The following is a 26,997-nucleotide window of genomic DNA, read 5'->3' as shown; positions in this document are numbered from 1 at the left end:
GAGAAAAAGTCCTCTCTTTGTGGAACACGTATTGGAGGGCAGATGAACATATCCAGAAGGTCCAGTTACCAAGTCCTGCTGGCCCAATCCGGAGAAATTAGGATAATGGATTTCTCAAACTTTATCAACCTCCTTAACACTTGAGGAAAGACAGGGACTGGAGGAAACGCGTACAGGAGTGGAAACTCCGAGTCCACTATGAATGCGTCTCCTAGAGCTCCTCTTGGGAGTATTCCCTGGAGCAGTACAGTTCACAGTTCCGGTGGACACTGGCTGTGAACAGATCCACTTGAGGGGTTCCCCAAAAGGTGAAGATCTCGAAGGACTTTCTGAGCTAGTTCCTACTCGTGGGAGACTGTGCTCTGCCTGCTCAAAGCATCCGTCGCCGTGTTCTCCTCTGCGTCTAGGTGAACTGCTGATAGGGAGACTACTCCTTGAATAGCCCTGGACCAAAGCTGCATTGCTTCTTTGCACACTGGTAGTGACCCTACACCTCCTCTCGTTGAGGTAGTACATGGCCACTGTGCTGTCCGTAATTAGCAGGACACTCTTTCACCGTACAGAGGGCAGAAAGGCCTTAAGCGCTAGTCTGATTGCCCTCATCTCCAAAAAGTTGCTGTGTAGTTTGGACTTCCACTGTTGATATTGTCAGATCGTTGGCATGTGCTCCCCACCCCCTGAGTGAGGCGTACATAACTACCGTTATCTCCAGCCAGGGTTGCCAAAAGCGTTATCCCTTCAGGATGTTTTCCTTGCAGGCCCTGAAGAAGGTCCTACATCCTGCCTGAGAATTGGGACCATTGAGTCCCAAGAGCCCATTGGAGAGATCTCATTCTCAGAGGAGCCACGGACACCAGGAAAATGCAGGATGCCATGAGGCAGAGCAACTTCAAGAAATTGAAGGCCAGAAGACACTGGGCACTCTGGAATATGGTGACCATATGCAGAATGTCCTGAGCCCTCACCTCAGGTGGCAATGCTTTTCCCCAAGGATGCATCCAGGACTGCCCCAAAGAATTTGAGCTTTTGAGATGGTATCATGTGAGACTTCTTGTTATTGAGGGAGAAGCCCAGTCTGTGGAATGAGTGGCAGTTACGCTTAGATGTTCCAGGATCAGTTCGGGAGAACGGGACCTGATCAGCCAATCGTCCAGGTAGAGGTAGACGTGATCCCCTCTCTCTCCTGAGAGTCGCTACGACCCCTGCCTTCAACTTGGTGAACCCTCGGAGAGGAGGTCACCCCAAATGGTAGAACTCAAAACTGATAATGAGAACCGGCAACGGCAAACCTCATCACAGTGGATGATCCGGAGGCCTTTTTAGAAAGGGAAGGCAGTACCCCTGGGCTACAGCTTCCAAAGCCCATGCATCTGAAGTAATACCTCTCCATTCTTGCAGATGCTGTGAGAGTCTGCCTCCCACTGGGGTTTGTGGAATAAGGTCTCCGAGAGGTTTTGAGGCGGCTGATGCAGCGGCCGAGGGTAAAGAAGCTGTTGCCTAGACGGTCTTAGCACCTTTTCACCGTCCAACACGGGGGAATCATCTCTGACCTCTTTGACTCAACAGTCCTCTCCCTCTTCCAACTGAGGAGTAATAGCGAAAGGAACTGCCCCTCCAAGCTGTACCAGTGGGGCGAGTTTGTGGTTTTCTGATTGCAGCACCAAGGGATTTGGCTGTTGCTTTGGCGGTCTGCAGCTTCTCCAGCCTCTCATTAGCCTTGCTGTTAAATAAATGTGTGCCATCAAAGGGCATGTTAAGAAGTCTCGATTGCACATCTGGAGCAAAACCCGACTTTTTTAACCAGGCGAATCTGTGCATTACAGTGCTAGCCACCATAGTTCTGCTGATACGGTCAGCAGAGTCAAGACCAGTCTGAAGGGTTCGCACATTGCGTCCTTCCCATCCTTAATATTTAGGAACCGGTCTCTTCCTTCCCTTTTGGGGATATGTTCAGCCCCCATCGATATAAATTCCCATAGGGTAAATGTGAATTCAGCCAGTGCACTCATGGCATTTGCCGATTTAAGGGCCATACTTCCCGCAGAGAAGACCTTTTTTGCCATTGCATCATAGCGTTTGTCATCCCTGTCAGGGGAATTGTTGGGTACTGCGAGAGCCCACATGATGTCTCACCCGTTAGTCCCTGGGGATCGATCTCTCAGGTGGCCAGGGCACGGCCATCGCCTTTGGATCCAGATCCTGGGGGTGGACCAGGGAGGGGTCTTCGGGAAGTGGGGGAGAGGCAGCTGATGGTGAGACAGTATTCCCCCCTATTTTGTTTATCCAACCCATCCTATGTTTTAGGCTGTTCTGAGGTCCCAACTCTGCCCCCCCGTTTTTACACAAACACTGGGCGGAGGAAAAGGGTGAAAGAGTAACAACATTAACTGTCACACATCGTACTGGACATGTCCCGCTAATCGGGTCAGGCAAAGTCAGGCACTTAATTCTAAGTGCATACACCTGAAAACAATTAGCTCTCCTCACACGAATAAAATGAGAACGATTACGAGCAGGGTTTGTGGGACGAAGTGAAGTGGGAGAATGGAAGACCAGGCTCCCGTCCTTCACCTCTCGCGCTTGGCCTAGAGGGTCACGGCCCAGACACCCGCCGCGAGAAGAGTTCGTCCAGTTACCAGACGACCAGGTACCATGGTACAGGAACATACGGATGTGTCCACCTGCCTGCCCAGCAGCCCGCACTGGCCGTGCCGACACCTGCGGCCCGGATCAGCTAGACTAAAAACCACACGTCGTTAGAGATGCCATGACGACCTAGACAACGGGAAGCACATCTGTATAAATATACACACTTAACATTCCCACACCAATCTACACGAAGAATATACTCAGTGCTCTGACGTAGGCGACAGGCATATTCACGGACATGCATCTTTATTATTTTTACATAGGCTTTCAGAGTACAGAAACGCAAGACGCATCATGAACTCATCTATAACGCTTGCTCATGCTTCCCTTGAAACCCGTTACCACCGTGAGAGGTATAATGGAAACACGATATTGGTCATGGAAATATATGCCACTATAATCTAAAGCACCCATGCACGAAATGGATCACTTATGCACCAGGCCCAAGTAGGCCTCAAGCAAGAGTTCCGTGGACATTAACAAAGCAAAAGTCAGGTTGCTGATCCTGCAGAATGAGCCTGGTGGAGCACCCAGCCAAGGTCGCAATGTTGCAAACCCACATCCAAGACCAAATCATCAAAGGCACGATGTTGCAACCTCGCACTCCGCGTACCAACGTTAGAATCATATCTACAAATTAAACCAGACACACAGTGGAAAAACAATATTAATTGTGCAGAATTCTGCCTCAAACACGGTCCCGCCTCACGTGACCAAGCCGAACCTGACGAGATGCCAAAACCCAGGAGAGACCGGGCGTCTGGGTCCCGCACTACGAGACACAGGCCGGGACACTTGAAAGGCTCAATGGACACCTGCTACAGTGGGAACGGTCAGCTCCCACCTATGAATAAATCCTCACATTGTCTGCATGTACCCATATTGAAACATTGTTGCAAACACGGGTACACCGAGAGCTGGGAACAACGGTGGTCCCAGGCTGGGGAGCTCACGGATGCACCAATCAGAGCATGGGGCTCTTATCTCAGACGTCAGTAACATTAGCCAATCCTCAGGGGTCTTCATGTAACAATTCTTATGTATCTAATTGAAGGGACAACCCAGATATACCACCTGACTACACCTTGACCACTAATATCATTCTCTATATGTGTACTATACTAACCCTACCACTCGAGCAACCAATTAAGAGTGGCGGTAGGTTTTTGTTAACTTTTTGAAGTGACGCAAGTAGCGCGTCATATTACAGTAAAAAGGGCCTGCGAGCCCCACGATCGTGTGTGTGTCAGGACGAACGCGTACGCTCCTTGACCCATCCCTGCCGTTTGCATAATAAACAGCAGAAGTTGCCTTGCTCCTTGTGTGTGCCTCATACTCTGTCTCGATCCGAGATATACACGGGAGGAGTTGGGGCCTCCCTGCCCGGAGGTCTGCGGGCGGCCCGGCCGACCCCGGCAGAATTTCCCCCCGACAAGTTGGAGGCACTGCTGAGATCTGTTTAAGATCGACTTTTATTTTTAATTTTTCCAGGCACTCCCGTTGCGAGGAGGCCCGGCGGCGCGGCCCCCTCTGCCGTTGCCCCCTTCTGAGGACTACAGGACCATCGCGGAGCTGCGAGAGGACCGGACAGCGCAATCCGGATATTGGCCCTCGGGAGCCGGTTGAGAAGTATCCCGCCCGCGGTCGGCGAGTGTCCAGACGTGGTCCAGACGAGGGGAGGTGGCGAGCCGCTTGGAGGGGTGCACGCAGTCGAGCGGCCCTGCATCGAGAGAACTTGGTGAGCATGACACGCACAACAAGCAATGCGAAATTGTGAGGGAGGGGGAGGAAGTAAATAAGGGAGGAGGGAGGAATTGTAAAGTGGCGAGGGTTTAATTGAGTGTTGCTAAATGGAATGAATGGTAGCGAAACGAGTGCGAAAGCAGGCGGCTAACGTTACGCGAAAGAGGGGGGCGGGGCACGAAAACATCACGTGCAGCCGCTCGTAACAGTGAGCTAACGTTACGCGAAAGAGGGGGGCGGGGTACGAAAACATCACGTGCAGCCGCTCGTAAGACACTGATTGGCCTGAATCGCGGATACGTGTGAGGGTGGGTGTGTGGTTTCCTACGATTTGATATTTATTATTGAATGAGTAGATGAGGTTCCCTATTGTTCGAGCAAGAAACTCGATAGGTAGATGACGTTTCCCTGTGGGCGGTGGCTAGTTACATAGTTGCCCAAAACGGAAGATAATTGGCTGGTTAAGCCCTCCTGTTGAGGGGCGTATCACACGCGAGGCGACGCAGCGTGCGCAGTCCGGTTATAGTATTGATGAGATTACCTTGTTCCAGGAGAGACAGGAAGACAGCTGTAGGGTTAGCGGGGTAGATTACAAGTGTATTTTGAATTTAAAGAACATAACACGAATATACCAGTAGCTCGAAGAAATAGGTGACGTCACCAGTAGGGATTTAATAGGATATCGTGAGCACAAGGAACCTTGGGTTCGAGAGTGGTGGGGAGGAGAAGCATGATAAAGGAGCTGATACGGAGATAAACTATAAACCAGTGGATCGAAAGAAGAAGGGGAAAGGGGCGTGGCTGCGCACGGAGAACGCCGGCCACGGCAAGTGTAAAAGGGGGAGGAGAACGGAGAAACAGGACAACTGTATAAGATCGTCGTAAGGGGTACGCAGCCGCAGGGGGCTGCGTGCGCTTCGGCCGCAGGGGGCCGTAGGGGAAGGAATATAATATAACATCACATTTATTACTATTGCATAATTTGTCAAAGGATTGTCGTAAGTCCCCACACTTGCGGGGCGAGGTAAGCAATACAAGGTTGTATATTGTAAATTGGTAGTAAGGGGAAGGGTAACAAGGGGAGTACAACCATGTCATACGGGAGAGGGTCGGGAGGGTGGGGGAACACCCTCACTACCCCACTACAGCACATATGCACCACACTGCCACCACACAGGGAGAAGTTAATTAAGTACAGCATAGAGTGGACCCAGGGGACCGACAATAAAATGTTAACACCATGGCCGCCTAATGGTAGTTTCGATCCATATGCCCAACACTCACTACTGAACCATCTGCACAATACATACAAGGGGAAGAAGTTGGCAAACCACGTGGAGGTGTTTAACTTATGGAGGATGTTCCAGGGGTCTCGACCAGGACCAAATGGAATGTTCACTATGGGGGAAACACCGGAAGAAAAGGAGATTAAGAAAGAAGGAACGGGTGGGGAAAAGGAGTGCGAAAGCACAAAGAATACGGGGATCGAAAGACAGGGAGGAGAAAATGTTGATAAATCAGACGACATAAAAAAGGAACCGAGCAATGAGATACCCATAACACCGGGAGTGAAAACAGAGGGAGGAGGGTTGTACCCGTTAAGAGAATTAGGAGAAATAGAAGGACGGTTAAGGGCGGCTGAAGGATACTCAAACCCGGCATACAGCCCTCCACCATATGTAGCTCATGGGAAGATACCAATGGGGGAAGGGAGGATTAGAGAAGAGCAGACTGTAGAGATAGGAGACGATGAGTGGGTAGCTGCACAGATATTGTTGAAATTACGAGGCTCACTAACTGGAGAAGAAAAGGAGGCGGTAAGGAGAACAAACGAGGATAGTGCCAGAGAGAGTGAAATGAGGGGAGAGGAGCTACTACGGCAGAAGGAAGAGATTTTGGAGGAAAGATTAGCAAAACTAAGGGAAGAGCAGAATGAACTGATCAAACAACTTGAGAGGGAGGAAAGAGAGAGAGTGAGGAAAAGGAAAGAAGGTAAGGACGAATTGGAAAGATTAAGGGAACGAAGCGAGGAACAAAAGAGAGAAGCTGAAAGGGTAAAAGCAGCAGCAGATAGGGTATCAAGAGTAGTGCTGAGAGAGAAGAAGAAGGAAGAAGAAGAAAAGGAAAAAGAAATGGAAATATGGAGGAGGAGGATAATATCTGAGACAGCTAAAAAATATGAAGAGGGGAAGGTAATAGAGAGTATAGTAGAAAGAGAGAGGGTGAAATGGGAAAGGAAGAGGGAGGATGAAAGGATATTGGAACAGATGAGCAACGAAGTAATGGAGGAATTAAAAAGGAAAAGAGAGGAAAATAGTAGGGAAATGGAGGAGAGAAGTGAAGAAGGAAGAGAAGGGAGGGGTAGGGAGAGTGAAAGATGGGGAGATGTATACAAAAGTAGGGAGGTAGCAACGACATCAGCACTAGGGGGGACAGTTGGTAACAACGAAAGGGGAGAAAGAGACTTAATAGATTTAAAAACAGTAACAATAAAAGGAAAAAAGGCAGAGTGGGGGGTGGAATTTATAAATAATTTTTGCAGTGAGGAGGAAGAAGGAGTGGAGAAGGATGGAAGAGAGAGTGAAAGGGAAAGCTTAGATAAACTGTACCTCACTAGAACAAACATAGATTCGCCCTGGATAAGTAGAAGAGGGGAGGAGCTGGAGAGAAGTAAGGAGGAAACGAAAAGAATAGGGGAAACACAAACCAATGAAACCACGCCACCCACATCTCCATCACGCCGCCCTCCCACGTCACTACCTACGTGTTCAACCACCGCACGTTCTCTGCACAGAATAAAGTTCGCGCCCTTCATGAACGAACTTACACCGTATGCATGTCGGCTTAGGGACCTCCCTAGTCGCAGGCAAGACAGACAAATAAACATACCCATATTGAACACAGGAAATGATGAAAGAAGGGGAAAGGAAGAAGAGGGAGGTAGGGGAAGAGGTAGTAAGGAAGAATTTGAAGTAGTAAAAGAAATGGGGGAAGAGGAGGGGTGTGAAGACTCAATATCATGGAGCGTAAAGGGTGAAAAAAGACAGAATTTAATGCCACTGCTGGAGAGAGGAGGGGTTAGACCACAGTATGTACCTTGGAAACATACGGATAAGGAAAATATAAAATGTAGGCTCCCATCACTAAGTGGAGGTGCGGGTAAGTGGATATATGAAATGGAAAAACACACCGCAGGACAGAAACTAGCAGTAGGAGATGTGAAGGGCCTGTTAATATCAATATTAGGGGATAGAGCGGATGACATTTGGAAAAGAGCGGGATTCCATGGAGTAACAATAACAAACACATCGCATGATGGGGCACCATTTGCAAACTGCAGACATGCGCTATGGCAGGCACTGAGAGTGCAGTACCCAGACACCTCAGACATAGGAGCCATTACTTCCCGTAAGATGGGTGAAAATGAGGATCCTGTTGATTATATCCAGGACATTCAAGAGAAGTGGCGCATGGAGACTAGAGAACAATGGGACAAGACACCAGCCATATTTTATCATATACTAGTACAAGGGCTCCCAGAAGGAGTTCAGAAACAGCTAAAGAAAGTAGTAGGAATGGAAGCAAAACCATGGCCAGAAATACAACTGACTATAGTTCATCACTGCAGGACATGGCAAGGAAAGATGAAACAAAAGGAGGAGGACAGGAAAACAGAAGAGGCCAAATTAGTACAGAAAAAACTTACTAAATACACAATGGAAGGGGCACTAATAACTACGCCCACACCAATGACCCAAAGCCCAACGCAAGTAGTGGCTGCACAAGATCAAGCTCAAATAGCGCCCCCACAAGGTGTAATACAGCAAGTGCCGCCTCTGCAATTACACACACCGAACATGGGAGGAGGGTACCCAATGCAAGGAACTGGGTATTATAGTTATAACAGAGGGAGAGGAGGGTTTATGAGAGGGAGAGGATATGGATATAATACCCAACAACAGGCTGGGGGACTCAGAAATAACTACTCCACAGGGCAACCCGTATACCAAGACAACGCAGGGAGCTTCCCATGGCAAAACAGGGAACCACCCGTGTGTTGGAGCTGCGGAATATTAGGACACATGTCACGTACATGTAGGGTCAGGCCAGGAACACCAGCATGGAATGAACAAGCACAACCTAGGACATCACAAGAACAGCAGGGCATACAACAGCAGCAGATGTCACAACAAGGGAGTGGCCAACCACAACAACCACAACAGCAACAAACCTATTCACTGCCACAACAACAAATAACACAGTATCTGCCACCGCCACAACAACAAGTAGCGTTAATACAATCACCACCACAAAATGAACGAACACAATTGGGTGGGGTGACGGTGTTGGGACACAACCCTTACACAGGGAATGGCCAATCATTGTACCCCCAATAGGCCAGCCCACAGACGGCCTTGGTGTGTCCCATCCTGTCAGTAACACCTAATAGTGCGGAGGAACCACGCATAGAGGTAAAGATAGGTGACAAAAAATTATCATTTCTTGTTGACACCGGGGCAACCCGGTCTTGCATAAGGGAAGGTAAATTTAAGATGTCAGGCGAAGCCATGAACACCCAAGGATTTTCTGGGGCTAAAGGGTTGGTTCCATTTACTGATAACGTTCCGTTATCTATTGGAGATTATGATCTGTCAGTTCCACTTTTGTATTATAGCGCCTCACCAGTAAAGATACTGGGGAGGGACATAATGAACAGGTTGAACATGACGATCTCGTTTACAGAGGATGGCATAATTTGCTCTACTCCAGGGATTAACATGCTCGCAGCACGACAGATTTTGCAAGCATACTGTGGACAGACAGCGATTAGGGCGGAGCCAGTAGATGGCGAGATATTTCAATATGGCACTGACATGGCATTTGCATGGATGCCAGGGATAGAAGGGAAAATATGGAGGAGACCAGCAGCCTATCTATTCCGACCAGAAACACCAGCTAATGAACTGGAAGGGAAGGTGTTTGCAGTGGACATTGAGAGCATTATTGCAACAGCTGATTATGTTGCTGTGCACGCCCAAGATAAAGAAGGGAGAGCTTGGAGGGCGGTGATAGCACTAGCAGAAGGGTGTAGGCTGACCCAGGTGTCAGATGAAGAGCTGTTCTCAGAAGAAAAGGAAGAAAATGAAATGGTGTTCATGATGAGCGTAGAAATATGGCTAAGAGTGGCTCACAAACAAGTAGCACAGAAAATTGCAATGGCACTTGAGGCACCCGCAGGCACCCCAGTCCCATTTTTTAAGGAGGATATGTCAAAGGTGCCCAAATCATTATGGACTATTAGCCCTTATGACGTAGGATGCATAAAAAGCATAGGGGGTGTAAGGATAAAGTTGAAAAAGGGTGCCATATTACCAAGAGTGAAACAGTACCCATTGTCAAAAGAGGCAGATGAGGGCATATATGAAACCATAACGGCCCTTATAAACAATGGCATATTAGTCCCCTCAGAATCACCATGTAACACAGCTGTGTACCCGGTGCGCAAGGCTAAAGGGGGGTCTTGGCGCTTCATACAGGACCTCAGACCTTTGAACAACATAGTAGAAGCAGAGTATCCAGTAACAGCAAACCCGGCCACAATATTGTGTGGCATTCCGGCAGAAGCATCACGTTTTACAGTGATTGACCTTAAAAATGCTTTTTTCTCAATACCATTACACCCAGACTCACAAGATTTGACAAGCTTTACTTACCGAAATACAAAGTGGAAACATACCAGATTACCACAGGGGTATTGTGAATCACCCTCAATTTTCAATAGAGTAATACAGATGGATTTGGGTAACGTTGAGGTGGAAAGCACAGTGTTACAGTATGTGGATGACATAATAATTTGTAGTACAAACGAAAGCAAATGTAGAGAGGACTCATTAAAAATGTTGACGATACTGGCAGAAAAGGGGTACAAGGTAGACATGGAAAAGATACAATACTGTCAGGAACAGGTACTTTACATTGGCCAACTGATATCCCAACATGGAAGAAGGATTGCACCACAAAGAGCACAGGCCATCTCAAGCACTCCCGTGCCACAGACTGTGAGAGAACTACAGCAATTTCTGGGGCTGTGCAACTACTGTAGAGCATGGGTATTTGATTACAGCTCATACATAGGACCCCTGCTTGAGGGGTTGAAGGAAGCAAATAAAGGGGAGAAAAAGTTGGGATGGACTATGGAAATGAGGGAGGCATTTGACGAATTAAAAGACGCAATATCAACTGCTCCAGTACTGGCATCCCCAGACTATGAGCGGCGCTTCTTTATATTTTCACATTGCGACTCAGCAGTGATGAAAGCAGTATTGGCCCAAAAGACTAGCATGGGCTATAAACCAGTAGCATTTTACAGCGGTCACTTAGACCCTATAATGTTAGGCCAATTCTCGTGTGAACAAGGTCTCGCTGCAGCTGCTTTTGCAGTAGAAAAAGCATCAGCAATAACTATGGGGTGTCCAACTACACTATTTGTGGAACATGCACTATTTGCGATATTGAATAAACCTAAGTCCACACTAACAACACAGAGGGCATCAGGTTATGAGATTATTTTGTCTAAAGCTGAACTAGCAATTGTTAGATGTAGCACGGTTAACCCTGCAAGGTTCCTAGCAGAAGTAATTGAAGAAGGAGATTACGCCCACGACTGCACCCAAGTAACTGAACTATACTCATGTACTAGGAAAGTTGAAGAAAACGCACTAGAGGGAGGTGAGCTTTTGTTTATTGATGGGTCATCAACTATTGATCAAGGAGATGGGATACGAAGGACTGGGGCAGCTGTAGTAAAAATGATGGAGGCGCCGGTGTGTGTGGCTATGAAGTGTGTACAATTACCACAGCATTACTCTGCTCAAGCGGCGGAACTCGTTGCACTCATATTGGCATTAAAGGAAAGTTTTAATAAAAGAGTAACCATATATTCCGACAGTGCATATGTTACATCCACTGTCCACTCAGGGCTATCAAAATGGAGAAGAAGAGGGTTTAGGAGAGCTGATGGCACTCCAGTACAACATGCCCTCTTGTTGGCTGAACTAATTGAAGTAATAAACGATCCCCAAGAACTAGCCCTAGTAAAATGCACCGCACACACCAATGGAGAAGACTATGTATCAAAAGGAAATGCAGCAGCAGACGCACATGCGAAATATGCTGCATATTTTGGTGAGATATGGAACCCCACCGACTCACAGAGAGGGAGAGGGAGGGGAATAGCGAGGGAGATGTTAATAAGAGAAGGGTACACCCATCTCCCAGCCACACAGATTATGGAGCTACAAGCGGCTGCACCAATGGCCGAAAAAGAAGTATGGGTGAAAAGAGGATGCACAATGTCACCAACTGACGCACTATGGCGCCAGGGTGGCACTGGGAAAGTTGTAATACCGTTGGCACTGTTAAATACCGCCCTGAGCCAATTACATCACCCTGCCCATACAGGCAAGGAAATAATTGCAGCACGAATTAGAGAAGATTGGTTTTGTCCCGAGCTAACCTCTCATGTGTCAAATTTTATCAGCAATTGCCTCACATGTCAACAATTTACGGCCGGCCATACTTTAAAAGTGATAAGAGGTACAATACCCCGGCCAGAAGGACCTTTTCGGCACCTTCACATTGACTATGTTGATATGATCAACATCTGTCAAGGCAATAGGTATATGATTGTAGTAGTATGCCCATTTTCTAGGTGGATTGAAGCAGGGCCCTGTTCACACCCTGATGCGTTTAGAGCAGCCAAATTCATAGTAAGGGAGGTCTTCCCCAGATGGGGAGTGTGTGAGGTGTTAAGATCAGACAACGGGCCCCATTTCGCAAACGAAATGTTCCAGCATATCACATCCCTGCTGAACATTAAACACAAATTTGCATGTGCATACCACCCACAGGCTAATGGTGTATGTGAACGCCTGAATGGCTTATTGAAGGAGGCAATTGCTAAAATACAACAAACAACAAAGAAAAGTTGGTTGTATTGCCTCCCGTTAGCATTGTTTGAACTTAGAAACAGGCCAGGGTCCGACCACCACCTCACCCCACACGAAGTGGTTACTGGACGCCAAATGCGCCTTCCCCTAACACCAACGTCAAGGGCATTCACCGACCACGAAAGTTCAGCGAATGTATTAGGTGATGAAATGTATCAATATGTGTCTTCTTTGATTACTAGTGTCGTGTTTGTGTCTCAACAGCTCGAGCGCACACGGGGCGGGTCCACCAGCAATCAAGAAAAAGACGAAAGTACGGAATTGGGAAAAGAGAACTCCTGCAAACTTGCCAAAGGTGACCACGTACTACTTCGCAATTTCAATAGAAGGTGGCATGAGAAGAGGTTCACTGGCCCCCATCTGGTAGAGGACGTATCAACAAGAGCTGTAAAACTAAAGGATAAGCGTGCCTGGAACCACCTACATGACGTAAAGATCTACAAACTGCAGACCCGCCCCAGCGCCAACGACAGAGCAATTGGAAGAACAGCAACCACATCCCCTACAGCGGAAGAAAGTTCAACCACAGACAACGACCCAATTGTTCCCTCGGAGACAATAACTGACCAAGAAGGAAGTGATCCCCATACTGCCCACCCCATGATCACTCGCTCAAAGAGTAAAAATACTTCCGCCATTTGAGCACAAACCCCCCCATTGACTGCTAAGTACAGTTGTAACTAAAACTGAAGGACATGCTTGCACTAATACACATGTAAACACGTGAATGTTCTCTTTTTCTCTCGCACATACAGGAACTGCGTAATATTGTATTGTTAAGAAAAGTTAATTAACAAGTTCAGTGTACAGGCGTAGATGGTGCTGCCAGACGATAACTACCCAGAAGAATTGTCACACCAATTTGTATACGAAATAAAGAGGCCAACATACTTAAAAAGGAGAAGGGTACGTGTATACTACACAGCCTTCCTCCTGGCCATAGAATATCACATGCCCCACCTCCACCCATACTTACCAGTCCTAAGAGACCCATCACTTAGAGTAGCGTGGGAGCAGCTCTTCGCCTGGGCACTGAATGACTACTTGATAGGGAGAGCTTAAAGGTAACAAAACTAACATCTAATAACCAGCACTTTTGAGAATTTTCAGGCGGGCAACTATAACGTCGCAAGAATAAGCTGCCAGGACCGCAGCAAGGTAAGAGCAAAATGCCGGTGAAATTAGCATATGTAATAAAAATAATAGGGATTTTTATGATCACCGGGTTCTTGGCTGCTTCTGTCTGGCAGTACAGCTATGCTATTGATTTTATTGCTGCACCCAACCTTAATATACCCCCGTCCCCTGCTGCAACAGGTGTTACGTCAGGTGGTAATAGTAATTTTGCACCCAAGCAAAATAGAGTTAAACGCAGCACATACTCAGACAATAAAGGTATTGATAATTATGTACAAGATTCAGCACACGTCACAAACAACATATGGTACCAACACATGACCCGCATTGGTAAGCAGACAACTGAGGATAGCTGTTACGTTTGCTCATTAATACCATACGCCATGAGCGCTTCACGAACATTTGTTGCCACAGAAATAGATGAAAAAACAGCACAGTGCGTAATATATTTGGCCCTGTTCCAAACAAAAGGAAGATTTCAAGGAACAGTAGTGCACATGACATGGAAAACACGAGACTCATACCCATATGAAAACAACTTCCTCAAGACCTATTTAAGTTATCACAAGACCAGTTTACATGCTGAAGCATTCAGGTACATAACAAGTGGCCCTGCAAAAGGAGAAACAAAGAAGGTAACACTGCAGTACCTACCATGTGATTGGTACGCCACTGAAGTTCCGGGTAAACAAGGATGCTGGGAAAGGCCGCTACTGACGATAACAGGAAAGGTGTTCCTGGGCAACAGCTGGGAGATAGGAGTGATTGGCAGCAACATGGTAACAAAAGAAACTATCTCAACTATCGAGACACACAATCATCGATGTTGGACGACGTGGATCAAGTATGTACCAATGCTCACATGGGTAGAAGAAGATGAAGACCCGATAACTATACTACCATTGACTGCACCCAAAGTATGCTACCAGCATAAAGGAGAGGTGGACGTAGGATATAACACCAATTGTGCAAACGTGATGGAGTTACCTGAGGGGGGAGCGGGAACAGCAGTAATAATGGACCATTATTGGGCCTGTGGGGAAAAGGCATATCATACATTGCCTCCCCTGTGGAATGGTGTGTGCACAATGGTACACGTCAATGTACCATCACTAGTGGTACCTAAGAAGCATGTCGATGTGGCGAAATTTCCTAAAATGGATGAAGGGGATAAGAGAAGAAAGAGATCTGCACCACTCCAAAAGGAGCAAGGAAACAGGACCAACAGCAATGATACTGTCCTAAACAGGAGAAAAAGACAAGGAGAGCCATTGACAGGAAATTACCTGTGGGGAAGATCGGAAACGGAACTAACATCAATACCGCCAGAACATAGACTATTCAGTAGAGCAGCAATGTTCTTCTCCTCAATAATACATCCGGGACTGCAGGCATACGCAAACGCAAAATGGCTCCAAATAACAAGGTGGGAACTAATGATGACCATCAATTCAACAGTAAATGGGTTCAACGCAATTAAAGAGGAGCTGCGAGCTGTAAGGATGGTTGCACTCCAGAACAGATATGTATTGGACCTCCTCACAGCAATGGAAGGAGGAGTTTGTGCAAAGATAGGACAATCTTGCTGCACGTTCATACCTGCCAACGATGCTGACAATGGTACGCTGACAGAAGCAGTTTCACAATTGGCCCAGATGCACTCCAAAATGATGGACGAAAGTAACGGTGTGAACAAGGATAAGAGCTGGTTTTCACTATTATGGTCATGGATGCCATCTTGGCTGTCAGATGGACTGAAAATAATAGTGGGATGTGCTATTTTGGCTGGAGCTGCCCTGATAATAATTAGGTTTTGGAAGGCCCGGAAGGCACGCACGACTGACGAGTTGCTGGAAATGGTGGGAATGCACCCCTTGATGCCAGCAGATGATGGTCAGCATACAGGGGTGATAATACAAGAGAGGGAGAAGCTGCGCACACAAATCATCGCCAACCATCTAGATCCACCATCAGTGAAGATCGAGAACCCAAGGAACCCCAGGAGCTACATAGGAAGATGGGTATACTGTACTCCTGGAAGAACATGTGAATACATGTATTGGTCGTTTGAAGATCATGTAAACCATTATGGACATCTCGGAGGGATAACTAAGATATGGAGGGTAAGAGGAGATAACGAGAAGGATATGTTTGTGGTCGACAAGTCGACCAGAGGGGGGACTGAAGTGGGAGAATGGAAGACCAGGCTCCCGTCCTTCACCTCTCGCGCTTGGCCTAGAGGGTCACGGCCCAGACACCCGCCGCGAGAAGAGTTCGTCCAGTTACCAGACGACCAGGTACCATGGTACAGGAACATACGGATGTGTCCACCTGCCTGCCCAGCAGCCCGCACTGGCCGTGCCGACACCTGCGGCCCGGATCAGCTAGACTAAAAACCACACGTCGTTAGAGATGCCATGACGACCTAGACAACGGGAAGCACATCTGTATAAATATACACACTTAACATTCCCACACCAATCTACACGAAGAATATACTCAGTGCTCTGACGTAGGCGACAGGCATATTCACGGACATGCATCTTTATTATTTTTACATAGGCTTTCAGAGTACAGAAACGCAAGACGCATCATGAACTCATCTATAACGCTTGCTCATGCTTCCCTTGAAACCCGTTACCACCGTGAGAGGTATAATGGAAACACGATATTGGTCATGGAAATATATGCCACTATAATCTAAAGCACCCATGCACGAAATGGATCACTTATGCACCAGGCCCAAGTAGGCCTCAAGCAAGAGTTCCGTGGACATTAACAAAGCAAAAGTCAGGTTGCTGATCCTGCAGAATGAGCCTGGTGGAGCACCCAGCCAAGGTCGCAATGTTGCAAACCCACATCCAAGACCAAATCATCAAAGGCACGATGTTGCAACCTCGCACTCCGCGTACCAACGTTAGAATCATATCTACAAATTAAACCAGACACACAGTGGAAAAACAATATTAATTGTGCAGAATTCTGCCTCAAACACGGTCCCGCCTCACGTGACCAAGCCGAACCTGACGAGATGCCAAAACCCAGGAGAGACAGGGCGTCTGGGTCCCGCACTACGAGACACAGGCCGGGACACTTGAAAGGCTCAATGGACACCTGCTACAGTGGGAACGGTCAGCTCCCACCTATGAATAAATCCTCACATTGTCTGCATGTACCCATATTGAAACATTGTTGCAAACACGGGTACACCGAGAGCTGGGAACAACGGTGGTCCCAGGCTGGGGAGCTCACGGATGCACCAATCAGAGCATGGGGCTCTTATCTCAGACGTCAGTAACATTAGCCAATCCTCAGGGGTCTTCATGTAACAATTCTTATGTATCTAATTGAAGGGACAACCCAGATATACCACCTGACTACACCTTGACCACTAATATCATTCTCTATATGTGTACTATACTAACCCTACCACTCGAGCAACCAATTAAGAGTGGCGGTAGGTTTTTGTTAACTTTTTGAAGTGACGCAAGTAGCGCGTCATATTACAGTAAAAAGGGCCTGCGAGCCCCACGATCGTGTGTGTGTCAGGACGAACGCGTACGCTCCTTGACCCATCCCTGCCGTTTGCATAATAAACAGCAGAAGTTGCCTTGCTCCTTGTGTGTGCCTCATACTCTGTCTCGATCCGAGATATACACGGGAGGAGTTGGGGCCTCCCTGCCCGGAGGTCTGCGGGCGGCCCGGCCGACCCCGGCAGAATTTCCCCCCGACAGAAGGCAAACCAACTGGAGTAGAGCAACGGACCAAGGAACTAGAGCAGTTGGTTGAAACCCCAAGATTTCCCTATTGGAGGGTGTTGCCTTCGACAGGCCGCAAAAGACACGTGGAGAAGGCCAGATCCCACAAGTGAAGATTGCATTGAGCTTCAAGGACGCCAGCGACCCTCCCGGGTGAACGGCCGAGTTGTGGAGGCGAGGCCAAGCCTGTGGTACTAACTTTGACTCGTGGATTGGGAATCGCAAAATCAAGAAGAGACGTACACAGCCAGTGAGTTGGCAAGTGACCTCAAAGACCGTTGTGTGTTAAAGTTTGAAGTAAGAACATTGTATCGCAAGTGAAGGTTGCACCTGTGTAAATGAAACACGAGGAAAGGGAAACCTGTGAATGAACTTTGAAGTAAAAAACATCGGCGAAAACAGCAATACTAAGTAACGGAGTGGTCCGGAAAAGAAAGTAGCCCTCTCGAAAGTCTCTGTGAAAAGTAAATTGTTTGAATAATAAAGTGTATGAACATCAAAAATGAAATAAAGAAGCTTAACTCCTAGAGAAGGGGAAAGTGAAAGTTGAACTGTAAACTTTGAGTCCAAGTGGTCCTGCAGTGGTCTGCAAAGAAAGTCATGCACATTTGAAAGCCTTCGACATTCAAAAGTGGTCCGAGCCCGACAGAGGCAGACCAGAAGTGAAATAAGCTTGTGGAAGGGAGCCTCCCTTGCAAGTTTGTGTTAAACTTTATCGTGAGAGGTCTGAGCCTGGCCGAGGGTGACCTAAGAGAACTGTGTAGTTAAAGGTCTGAGCCTGACAGAGAGGACCTTTGTGAACGTTTTGTTTGAAAAATTATTTTGAAAGTCAAGAGACTTAAACGTGGAAGGCCAGACGGACCCCAAACCACGTTTTTGAACTTTTTATTGTGTTGGAAGCCGAGCCAGTGTGCGTCATCCTGCCTACAGGGACAGCCTTACTCCGTGATGTCTAACGTGGGGAGGAGAGCTGGTTCTACCACATTTATGTATATGAACACTGATTTTTCCTTTCGCATATATTTCTCCTTTTTACACTTCTTTTGTACAAGAGATAGGGCAGGCATTCGTTTTTTTTTTACCATGGGCCATTTTGATTTGACAGACTCCACTAGGACTGCGTTATTTATTATTTGATGGTCGAGACTACTCCCATCTTAGTTACAGGGCAAAATAGGAGTTTCTCCAACCCTAACAATTTCAATAACCGTTTTACAGATTGTACCCATTCTGTCAGTGCCATACTTGTGATACCATGCCTTCCGTACAGTATGCAGTCTGCTTAGAGGAGGATGTGGTGGCCTGTACCCCCAGACTTTCTGGAGAAGGCTATTCACTTGGGTAAAAGGGGTCACTGCTTGAAGCTTTGTATTTGCTTCTTAATTTTTTATTTACTGCTGGAATTCCGGGGTCTCCCAGTTGGCATTGACCTGCCTTTGAAAGGATACATGAAAGGGAAGGATAGGATACTCCTGTGGTCCCTTATCTAAAATATCTGTAAGATCATCCTGTTCAAACTGTGGTGCAGGTCTACTCCATCCCAGATATTCAATGACTCTAGACATAAGTTGTCCGTACGACCCATCAGCATGGTCTGAGGGATCTGGTCTTCCAACCTCAATTTTGGGCAAAGTATTTATCCCACTTACAGTTTGTAAAGTCTCACGTAGATCCATTATCCTTGACTCCTCAGCTATCAGAGCCTCTGAGACACCTTGTGTCCCATATTGCAACCCAAAAGGACTTGATTCATCAGTAGAGGATTCATGTTCCTCATAAACTGAAGGAAGTGATTTAAAGAAATCCTTCCTTGGTAGTGGGAGAAAAGAGACTTTTTTTTTCAACCTCCTTTGAGGATTTTGTCACATGCGTCGATAATGGTGAAGTCTTCGACGCCGAGTGCTTCGACAACTGAGGTGTCGAAGATTCTTTTGACAAGTTTGTCGACTCTTTAGGCATCGATGACGTTGAAGATTTTCCCTTCAAACAAGTTTATTCTCGACTTGATGGAACCTCCGAAGGTTCGAGGAGTTTTCTCCTGGACACCCGGACCTGAAAGCACACAGGTTTTGTCTTTTGCCTTCTTGCTAGGCCATAAAGCCTACACATGGAAATTAAGGCACAATAACCATATATCCAAGTGACACGTCAGGCACGAGGTTCATTTTCCAAACAAGTCTGGTTTATCTCAAAGTATTCTCAGTCGGCCGACCCGGTCTCAACATCTCACGACGTGTGTTCCCAGACCTCGTGAGATGCGAGAGAGCCAGCAACGCTTAAGCAGTAATATATATACATTACATATAATCTTTACGGAGGCAATTCGATCCGCCCACAATCATGTTTTTCAGGCTAGGGTTCAATGATTGACAATCATGACAATTATGACATGTTATGACAAGTCTTCATTCACTCTAAACATAGTTATTCTAGCAAAGGCAGCAGAGACAACTTTCTGTTATGGGGAACATGGAGTTTCTGGCTCAGCAAGGATATTGCGTTCTCCGCAGGGAAAACATTCATTATTACATTATCTGTATGACTTGGGTCATGAGCTAAAAGGTCAGATAGTTCTGAAGCAGAATACCGCTCACTGTGAAGGAGCACCGCTGAAAGAATATAATTCATGTTTTAACTGCCTTTTACTACAGCGTTTGCAAGACAGGCCGGCACCTGGACTACTGATTAGATGCGGCTTCTGCTCGGTTTCAAGGACTTAGTGAGAGAGAAAAACAATGTATTTCTGCATAGTTTGACATTCCTGTCTGTGTTAGTATTTCAGCATTCAGGCCATGGCCTCGCACTGTGTGCGAGTTCGAAGCATATAATACATTTGCAAAGCGGTTTGACAGAAAGGAAAAAAGCAAATGGCCGACATTTCACAAAATGGACGCCCTCTGGTTACATTGAAGATTCTCTGACCGCGATGTTTGTCACATGATGCAATTGGTTTCAGGCCAACATACTATACATACTATAGGGTTGTTTCTGGTCTAACATTCTCTTTGTTGGGTTTCTCGACATGGGCATGACTCTTGCTCTTCAGTCTGAATCCCTCCCATTCAGCCGGTGAGGCCAATTTGGTCAGACAAGCAACCCATTCAGGGGAGGAACTAGACAACGAAGAGGGCGATCTGTGATGCCTTTTCTTTGAATATCATGAAGACGATGGCGAGTGGCGAGACCCACTCCTTGATCGAGATCTTTTAGCTTTCTTATGACGAGGAGTCGCCCCTCGACTCGTCACAGGAACGCTTTTTCAACAGAGTCGTTCAGGGGATTTGTGTGACATAAATCTACATTTCAATGTCTTATGATCGGATCCGAGACACCATAGACACACCCAACAGGGGTCCATAAGGGACATTCTCACCCACAGTCATGGCATTTCTTAACCCCAATTTGGGCATCGATGATGCCGATGAAGATGCCATATTTTTTCAAAATAACTGTAGATTCACAGAGGCATCAAAGCACGCTGATGTTCCGAAGCAAGAGCTCTCATGGAAAAACAGAACTGAACCCACGGTCGATGCGCGCACTATATACCAGTGATGAAGTCAATATGGAGGTGGTGGCACTTCAGGAACATCGAGTCGACAGGCATCGACACGCAGCTTCCCCAGTTGAAATATTTTTCCAAAGCAGCCAAAGCTGGATATGGATATATCTATCTAAAGATGAGGAATAAGTGGGAGGACACAATCCATTCAAAATCAAGTTCAAAATAGAGAAATGACTGTACCATGGTCTGATCTTCAGATCAACTCTTTTGGTTCAGTGATTTTACAAATATATGTAGACCATTATGTGACTCTTCACCAAGTAGATTGAGCGCCTCTCCACCTCAAATATCAAGGCGGAGACTACAATTATGTTATTGCTCAACCACATCTTTTCTTGTTTCGGCATTCCTCAAAGGATTGAGTCTGACTATGGAAGTCATTTCACCAGTGAGGTAATTAAAGGTGGGACATATTAGGCGTCAAAAGAAAGTTGCATATCACCTACCACCCAGCATCCATTGAGGTTTGGAGAGGGCAGAACCATATAATAAAAGCATTGTGTGAATTTCAAAGAAGTTCATAATGGGTTGTGTACCCACTAGTCAGAATGGTTCCGACATATATCCCTAACTCTGCAACTAAGATGTTGCCAAAAATGGCCTTGTGTCAACATCTGTTGTACAGAACAAAGGAACAAACATTGATCAATGCCTCTACCACTCATGATTATGTAGAAAACCTGTGCAAGCATCTCCACAATGCTTTTGCATTGATGAACCCAGAGAAGGCTATAGTAAGTATGAACATATACTACGATATGACGAACTCCAAAAATTAATACATCCTTCATCAGGGAAATGTCAAACTAATCATAAAAAATATTATAATTGCATATATGCAAGTACCAATGAAAGTTAAACATAATCAATTGTATTGTATATGATCCACTTACCTCATTTGTGTCTCAAAGTGTCAAATCTGAAAAAACAAACCGAGAATCTTTTTAGCTGGACTACAGGACCTCTTCAAAGGGATAGCTGTTCAAATAAAAATATATGTATATATGTATATCCCATTATCCATTAGAATATGCTAATGTCAAAATATAGTACTAAACTTATTTTCTCACCACAGTGTAAACTGCCACTGCTGCTATTGCATGAACTGCTACTGTCATAAACAAAGGTTGTCTTCAAAAGCGATGTGAATGAACCACCACACTGTCCAGTTCTAAATTATGCAAGATGGCACCTAGCACCATATCATGCAAATGTGATGATGTCATCATCCCTGATGCCATCGTGTGAATTCTTTTCTTGTTAAATACAAGCTTTGCATAACGTTGGATCAATAAATAAAAAATGATAGTATCCCCCTATACAAAAAGGAATATTAGCATCTTGTGTATGTTTGTGGTAAATAATGTAGATTAGATTTGAGATCCTTTAAATGTTGGGCAGTTAATGTCACAATTTATGGCCATCTTAAGTGGTCAAACTCAGTATACAAATATAAACGACAGCAAATCAAACTGCGAATATTTACGCAATGCAGCCACTCTCAACACAATTAGCCCTTCAAATAGTAAATACATTTGGAACACAACAGACTCTTCTCAAATTTGGTGGTAGGTCCCTGATCAGGGACACAGGTAACACTACACATGATGAAGATCCGTCCAAGAAAATTGAACATCTAGAACGTTGAAGACATAAAAAAATAAACAGAAAATTACATGCAGTAACATTAAGTACATACTACAAGGCCTAGTATAACCCCAGGAGCTGGCGCATTACATTGAGACCAACTCTGTGCAATGAGTGTAAGGAACGTATACGTAATGGGAACAAATGTTCCTTAGATCTTATATTGCTGACTATTCAAGAGTCATCAAAGATCCTAGACCATTTAGAAAGAGATTGAGGAAATACTAACAGACTTACATAGAACACTGAATAGGACAGAAACAGATAAAATATTGGAGGAAAATAATGCTAGCTTACATCAATATCAACAGGAATTAGAACAACAGATAACCAAGTTTAAAAGAGAGGAGTATGATTATCTCAATGATGAGGTTTATATGTAGATGAACTGCTATAACACACACACTCGGATTTCCAAAAAGAGCAACTCTGCATAGTTTTCCAGTTCTGATTCAGATAACCACAGTTTGATACAGAATGTACAGAGAAGGGACTGAACACAGTTCAACATCAAACACTGCAGGAACATCCTCTTCTTTTTTAGGGTGAGGCACGCAATTAAGATTAGCAGTAGAGGGCCCCAGAAAGGGAAGTTAGACATGGCCATTGACGAGACAATTTAACAAGAAAACATAGTAGTTAATTTATCTAGTAGAATCCTATTACCATGTGAATTGACAAACCCTTCAGAAAGGTCTATGCTGTGTACCAACCAACAGCAGTTTGTTTTTTTAGAACACGATAGACCTACAAACATGTGTGAGGAAATATTTTTTTCTGATTTAGAACAGTCAGGAAAATACTTTAGAGGAATTTGTAGAATCCAAACTGAAGAGTACATGTATTCCACTCTTTCAGAAAAACAGTCCAGTAACATTGGTTTTCTACCGGTTACCTAAAATTCACAAACATCCCACCAAGTCACCACGGAGACCAATTTTATCAGTGACTGATAGCCTTCTTCAACCATTAAGTACATATATTTTTACAACCACTCGTTACAAAATAATCTACATATACTAAAGACAACATACTTTCTATGTATTTTACAAGATGTTAAGAGTTGAAGAAACTGACATTTTATTTACTGTGCATCTTAAGTTTTTATACGTTCGTTGCTCAGGCAAGATCCAGTGGAATGGTTGATACTACAGGAGGAACAACTTTGAGCATCTTAATTATTCATTAGAACACTCTTGGCAATATTCATTTTAAAGTTATTAAAGCCAGGTGAAAATGTCCTGTAATTTTATAGGATGTTGCCATGTTATCCATGTTATCACCTTTCTGCTGAACACGAAGAAATGACCTTAATGCAGAGAAGATATGCTTTAAAGATGTTTTATTTACACTGCCAATTGTAAATTTATTAAAATGTACAACTACATTATTGCCAAATGTACATGGCAAAATAGATTTTGCATTCTCACTCCAAATCTTGTTTTGTTCTCATCCCTGTAATGTGACAATGTATTTTATATAAAGCAGGTAAAACAGATAAATGAACAGTATAATCCTCTGATCAACCGTTGTATTTTGTATTATATCCAAGTGCTAGATTTCATAGAGGAATCCATTAGTGTCTTAAATCTACATGGCTCAACGAGGCTGTTGCAATGTTACATTCTTGTGGATATTAAAAGTTACAGAAAAGCAAGTTTGAACTTTTCATAGCATAGACTGTGCATTAAAGACGTTTCTCTCAGTGGGAAGGTGGTGTAGCTAGCAGCCGATCGATGCGAAGCGAGCTCCGGCACAAACCACCAAACATTTGGAAAAAATACAATCTTTTCGGCTAAAGCTTCATCTAAAACAGAAGGAATAGCTTGGTCGTGTAGCTACTTCAGAATTTTTGTTTCGGCACAGGGCGCTGTGCGTCAATGCAATCGACTCGATGTTCCTGGAGGGCATCCGTCTCGAGGATGATGTATTCCAAGGGTTATATAGCCCGCGCAGCGCCCGTTGGCTTCTGTTCTGTTTTTTCGTGTCATTGTCAAGTAGCACTACCCACATCAATACGGGTTTGACCGTACTAGGCTCTGAAGGAGCAAAAGCTGTAATAGCATGGGAAATTCTACTGAGGGGTAGGCTGGGAGGGCATTGAGGAATACGTGTGAGCAACATCCAGTAGAAAGAACGTTAACAGGGGTAAGTAACTTGTTCATCGAATGGATTGTGTCTTCTCACGTATTCCTTATCTTTGATAGACTCCCAAAGCAGTGTTAGTTTTGGTGGAGGGAGTAAGAATTTTGTCATCAATGGTTTCCATGAACAGAACAGAGGACAGTTTTTCCGAAGCTTCCATCCTGACTAAGCGTAGAATCAAGGCAGTAATCCTTGGTGAGTGTGTGTATTGTGGACCACGTAGCAGCCTCACAAATGTTTTTTTAATTTTTTTTATTGTGTTTAGTTTCTTACAAACATTTTACATTTCAAACTTTTATTCCCTCCATCACAACACCCCCTTAAAATCTGAGTAAGTCTAATGCATAGAGTTTGTTTTTCATTACTGTGTGCTCTTCTCTTTCAGCTTTCTTAGAGCAGCATTTAAGAAGTTCACTGTACAATAGTTAACTCTTTGATCAGCTGCTCCATAAATTAGCTCCCACCATTTCTCAGCATCTAGTCCGGCTTTATTTTTCTAACTCCTTAAGGAGATGTATAGATCTTAAGCCCTTCAACTCAGGACAAAAAAGGCATAGATACCTTAATGTTTTGCAACCTTTTTCACATAGCCAGCAAGTGTCTTCTCTTTCTTGTACCTCTTAAGTGTGGTGTTGTTTTGTATAGGTTTAATCTAAACCTCAACAATAGGTTCCTTGCTTCATTGTTTGGGAATTTCCTTAAATACAGTCTTGTCGTGTTTAGGTGGACAATGTTATTTTTGACAAGGTGTGCATTTTTGACATCGCTCTCTTTTCTTCAGTAGTTCTCCAATCATCAGCCCATATAATTGTTTGTAGTTAACAATGGCTTTTTACAAAGTGTCTCCGTTGATATACCCATATTTAGAAAATAGGTTTCGCAGTCATTATTCCATTTTTTAAGTACCCATTCATCGTCACCATTCTCTCTACTTTTCAGTACTTCAAATTGTGGAGGACTCTCCTTTAGTATTATTTTTCTGAAAAGTAGTAACTTATTCCATTGAACTTTCACCTGAAGTGTACACTGACCTAGTGCATAGCAGATCATTGCTACCGGGATCGTTTGTGGATGTTGTAACACTTTCTTCCAAAAGTGTCCTTCAAGTCGCTCCCAGACCTCATTTTGTATCCCCATTCAGGATTCCGCTCCATAAAGTACAGGTGTCACATTTTGTTTAAAGAAATTCAGAATGGGAATCAAGGAGAATTTTCTGAATCTTCTATTTAGGACTTTTCCTTAAACGGTAAATTGTCTGACTTTTTTCATAAGATGCTCAATCATTGGCCTTTCACTTTGTAATACGTTTAATGACTCCCCAAGTATTTCAATTCTACAACTGGAGATAACCTTTCCGTATTTAGCATCCAGGAGTTTTGGGATTTTTTTCCTCTTTTTGTTTCACCAAATACCACATCAGATTTTTCGGCATTGATTCTCAACTGATTTTTCTCAATGTACTTCTGCAATATAGATTACTTTCTTTGTAAGCTGATCTTGGTAATCTCTAGCAGTATTACATCGGCCGCACATAATATCCTTCCTGCTTCTCTGCCATTGAATTTTGGTGGGAATGTGGTCTTATCTGTCAATACCTCTTGAACATCATGGATAAAGAAGTTAAACACGGTTGCTGCTAACAGGCAACCCTGTTTTAACCCCTTAGATGTTTTGATTTTCTTCGATAGATTTCCCCGGTTGTCCAGTTTTACTTGTATACTTGTATTAGAATACACCTCTTGAATGATTTCCAATAGATCTTTCTGGCACCCTTTGTTTCTTAGTTTCTGCCATAATATTGTGCAATCTATACTGTCAATAGCTTGGCTTAAATCAATGCTGGCCATGAAGGTTTTTCTTTATGTTTCGCTCGAAGAAGTTTAAGATCAGTAGATTTAGGTTACATCCTTCCTCCTTCACAAACCCAGTCTGTCGAATGTCAAAGGAGTTTGTGTCTCTTATCAAATCCTTTAACCACCCTAGTATCATTGTCGCAAAGATTTTTCCCACCACATCCGACAAGGCGATTGGTCTATAGTTTTTAGGTATAAATCTGTCCCCTTGTTTGTGGATGGGAATTATTATCGCGGTCTTCCAGGATTCAGATATTTTTCTTTTTTCAAGGATCCTGTTAAATATGATTTCACAATGTCGCTCACTGCTTGGGGGCTTCTTTCATTAGAGCATTTGAAACTCTGTCAGGCCCGGGTGCTCTTGACCGGCTAGCTTTTTTGATTAGCTGCAAAATCTCCTCTCTCTCACATGGTATGTTCCAGCTTTTTTGATTTTTACCCAATTTGGCAGTATCTTCTTTCGTAGGTATCATATTCTTAATTTCAAATAA

This window comes from Ambystoma mexicanum, chromosome 1p (assembly GCF_040938575.1).
Source record: "Ambystoma mexicanum isolate Mex_15411 chromosome 1p, UKY_AmexF1_1, whole genome shotgun sequence".
Taxonomy (NCBI): domain Eukaryota; kingdom Metazoa; phylum Chordata; class Amphibia; order Caudata; family Ambystomatidae; genus Ambystoma; species Ambystoma mexicanum.
Note: the sequence above shows the minus strand (reverse complement) of the source record.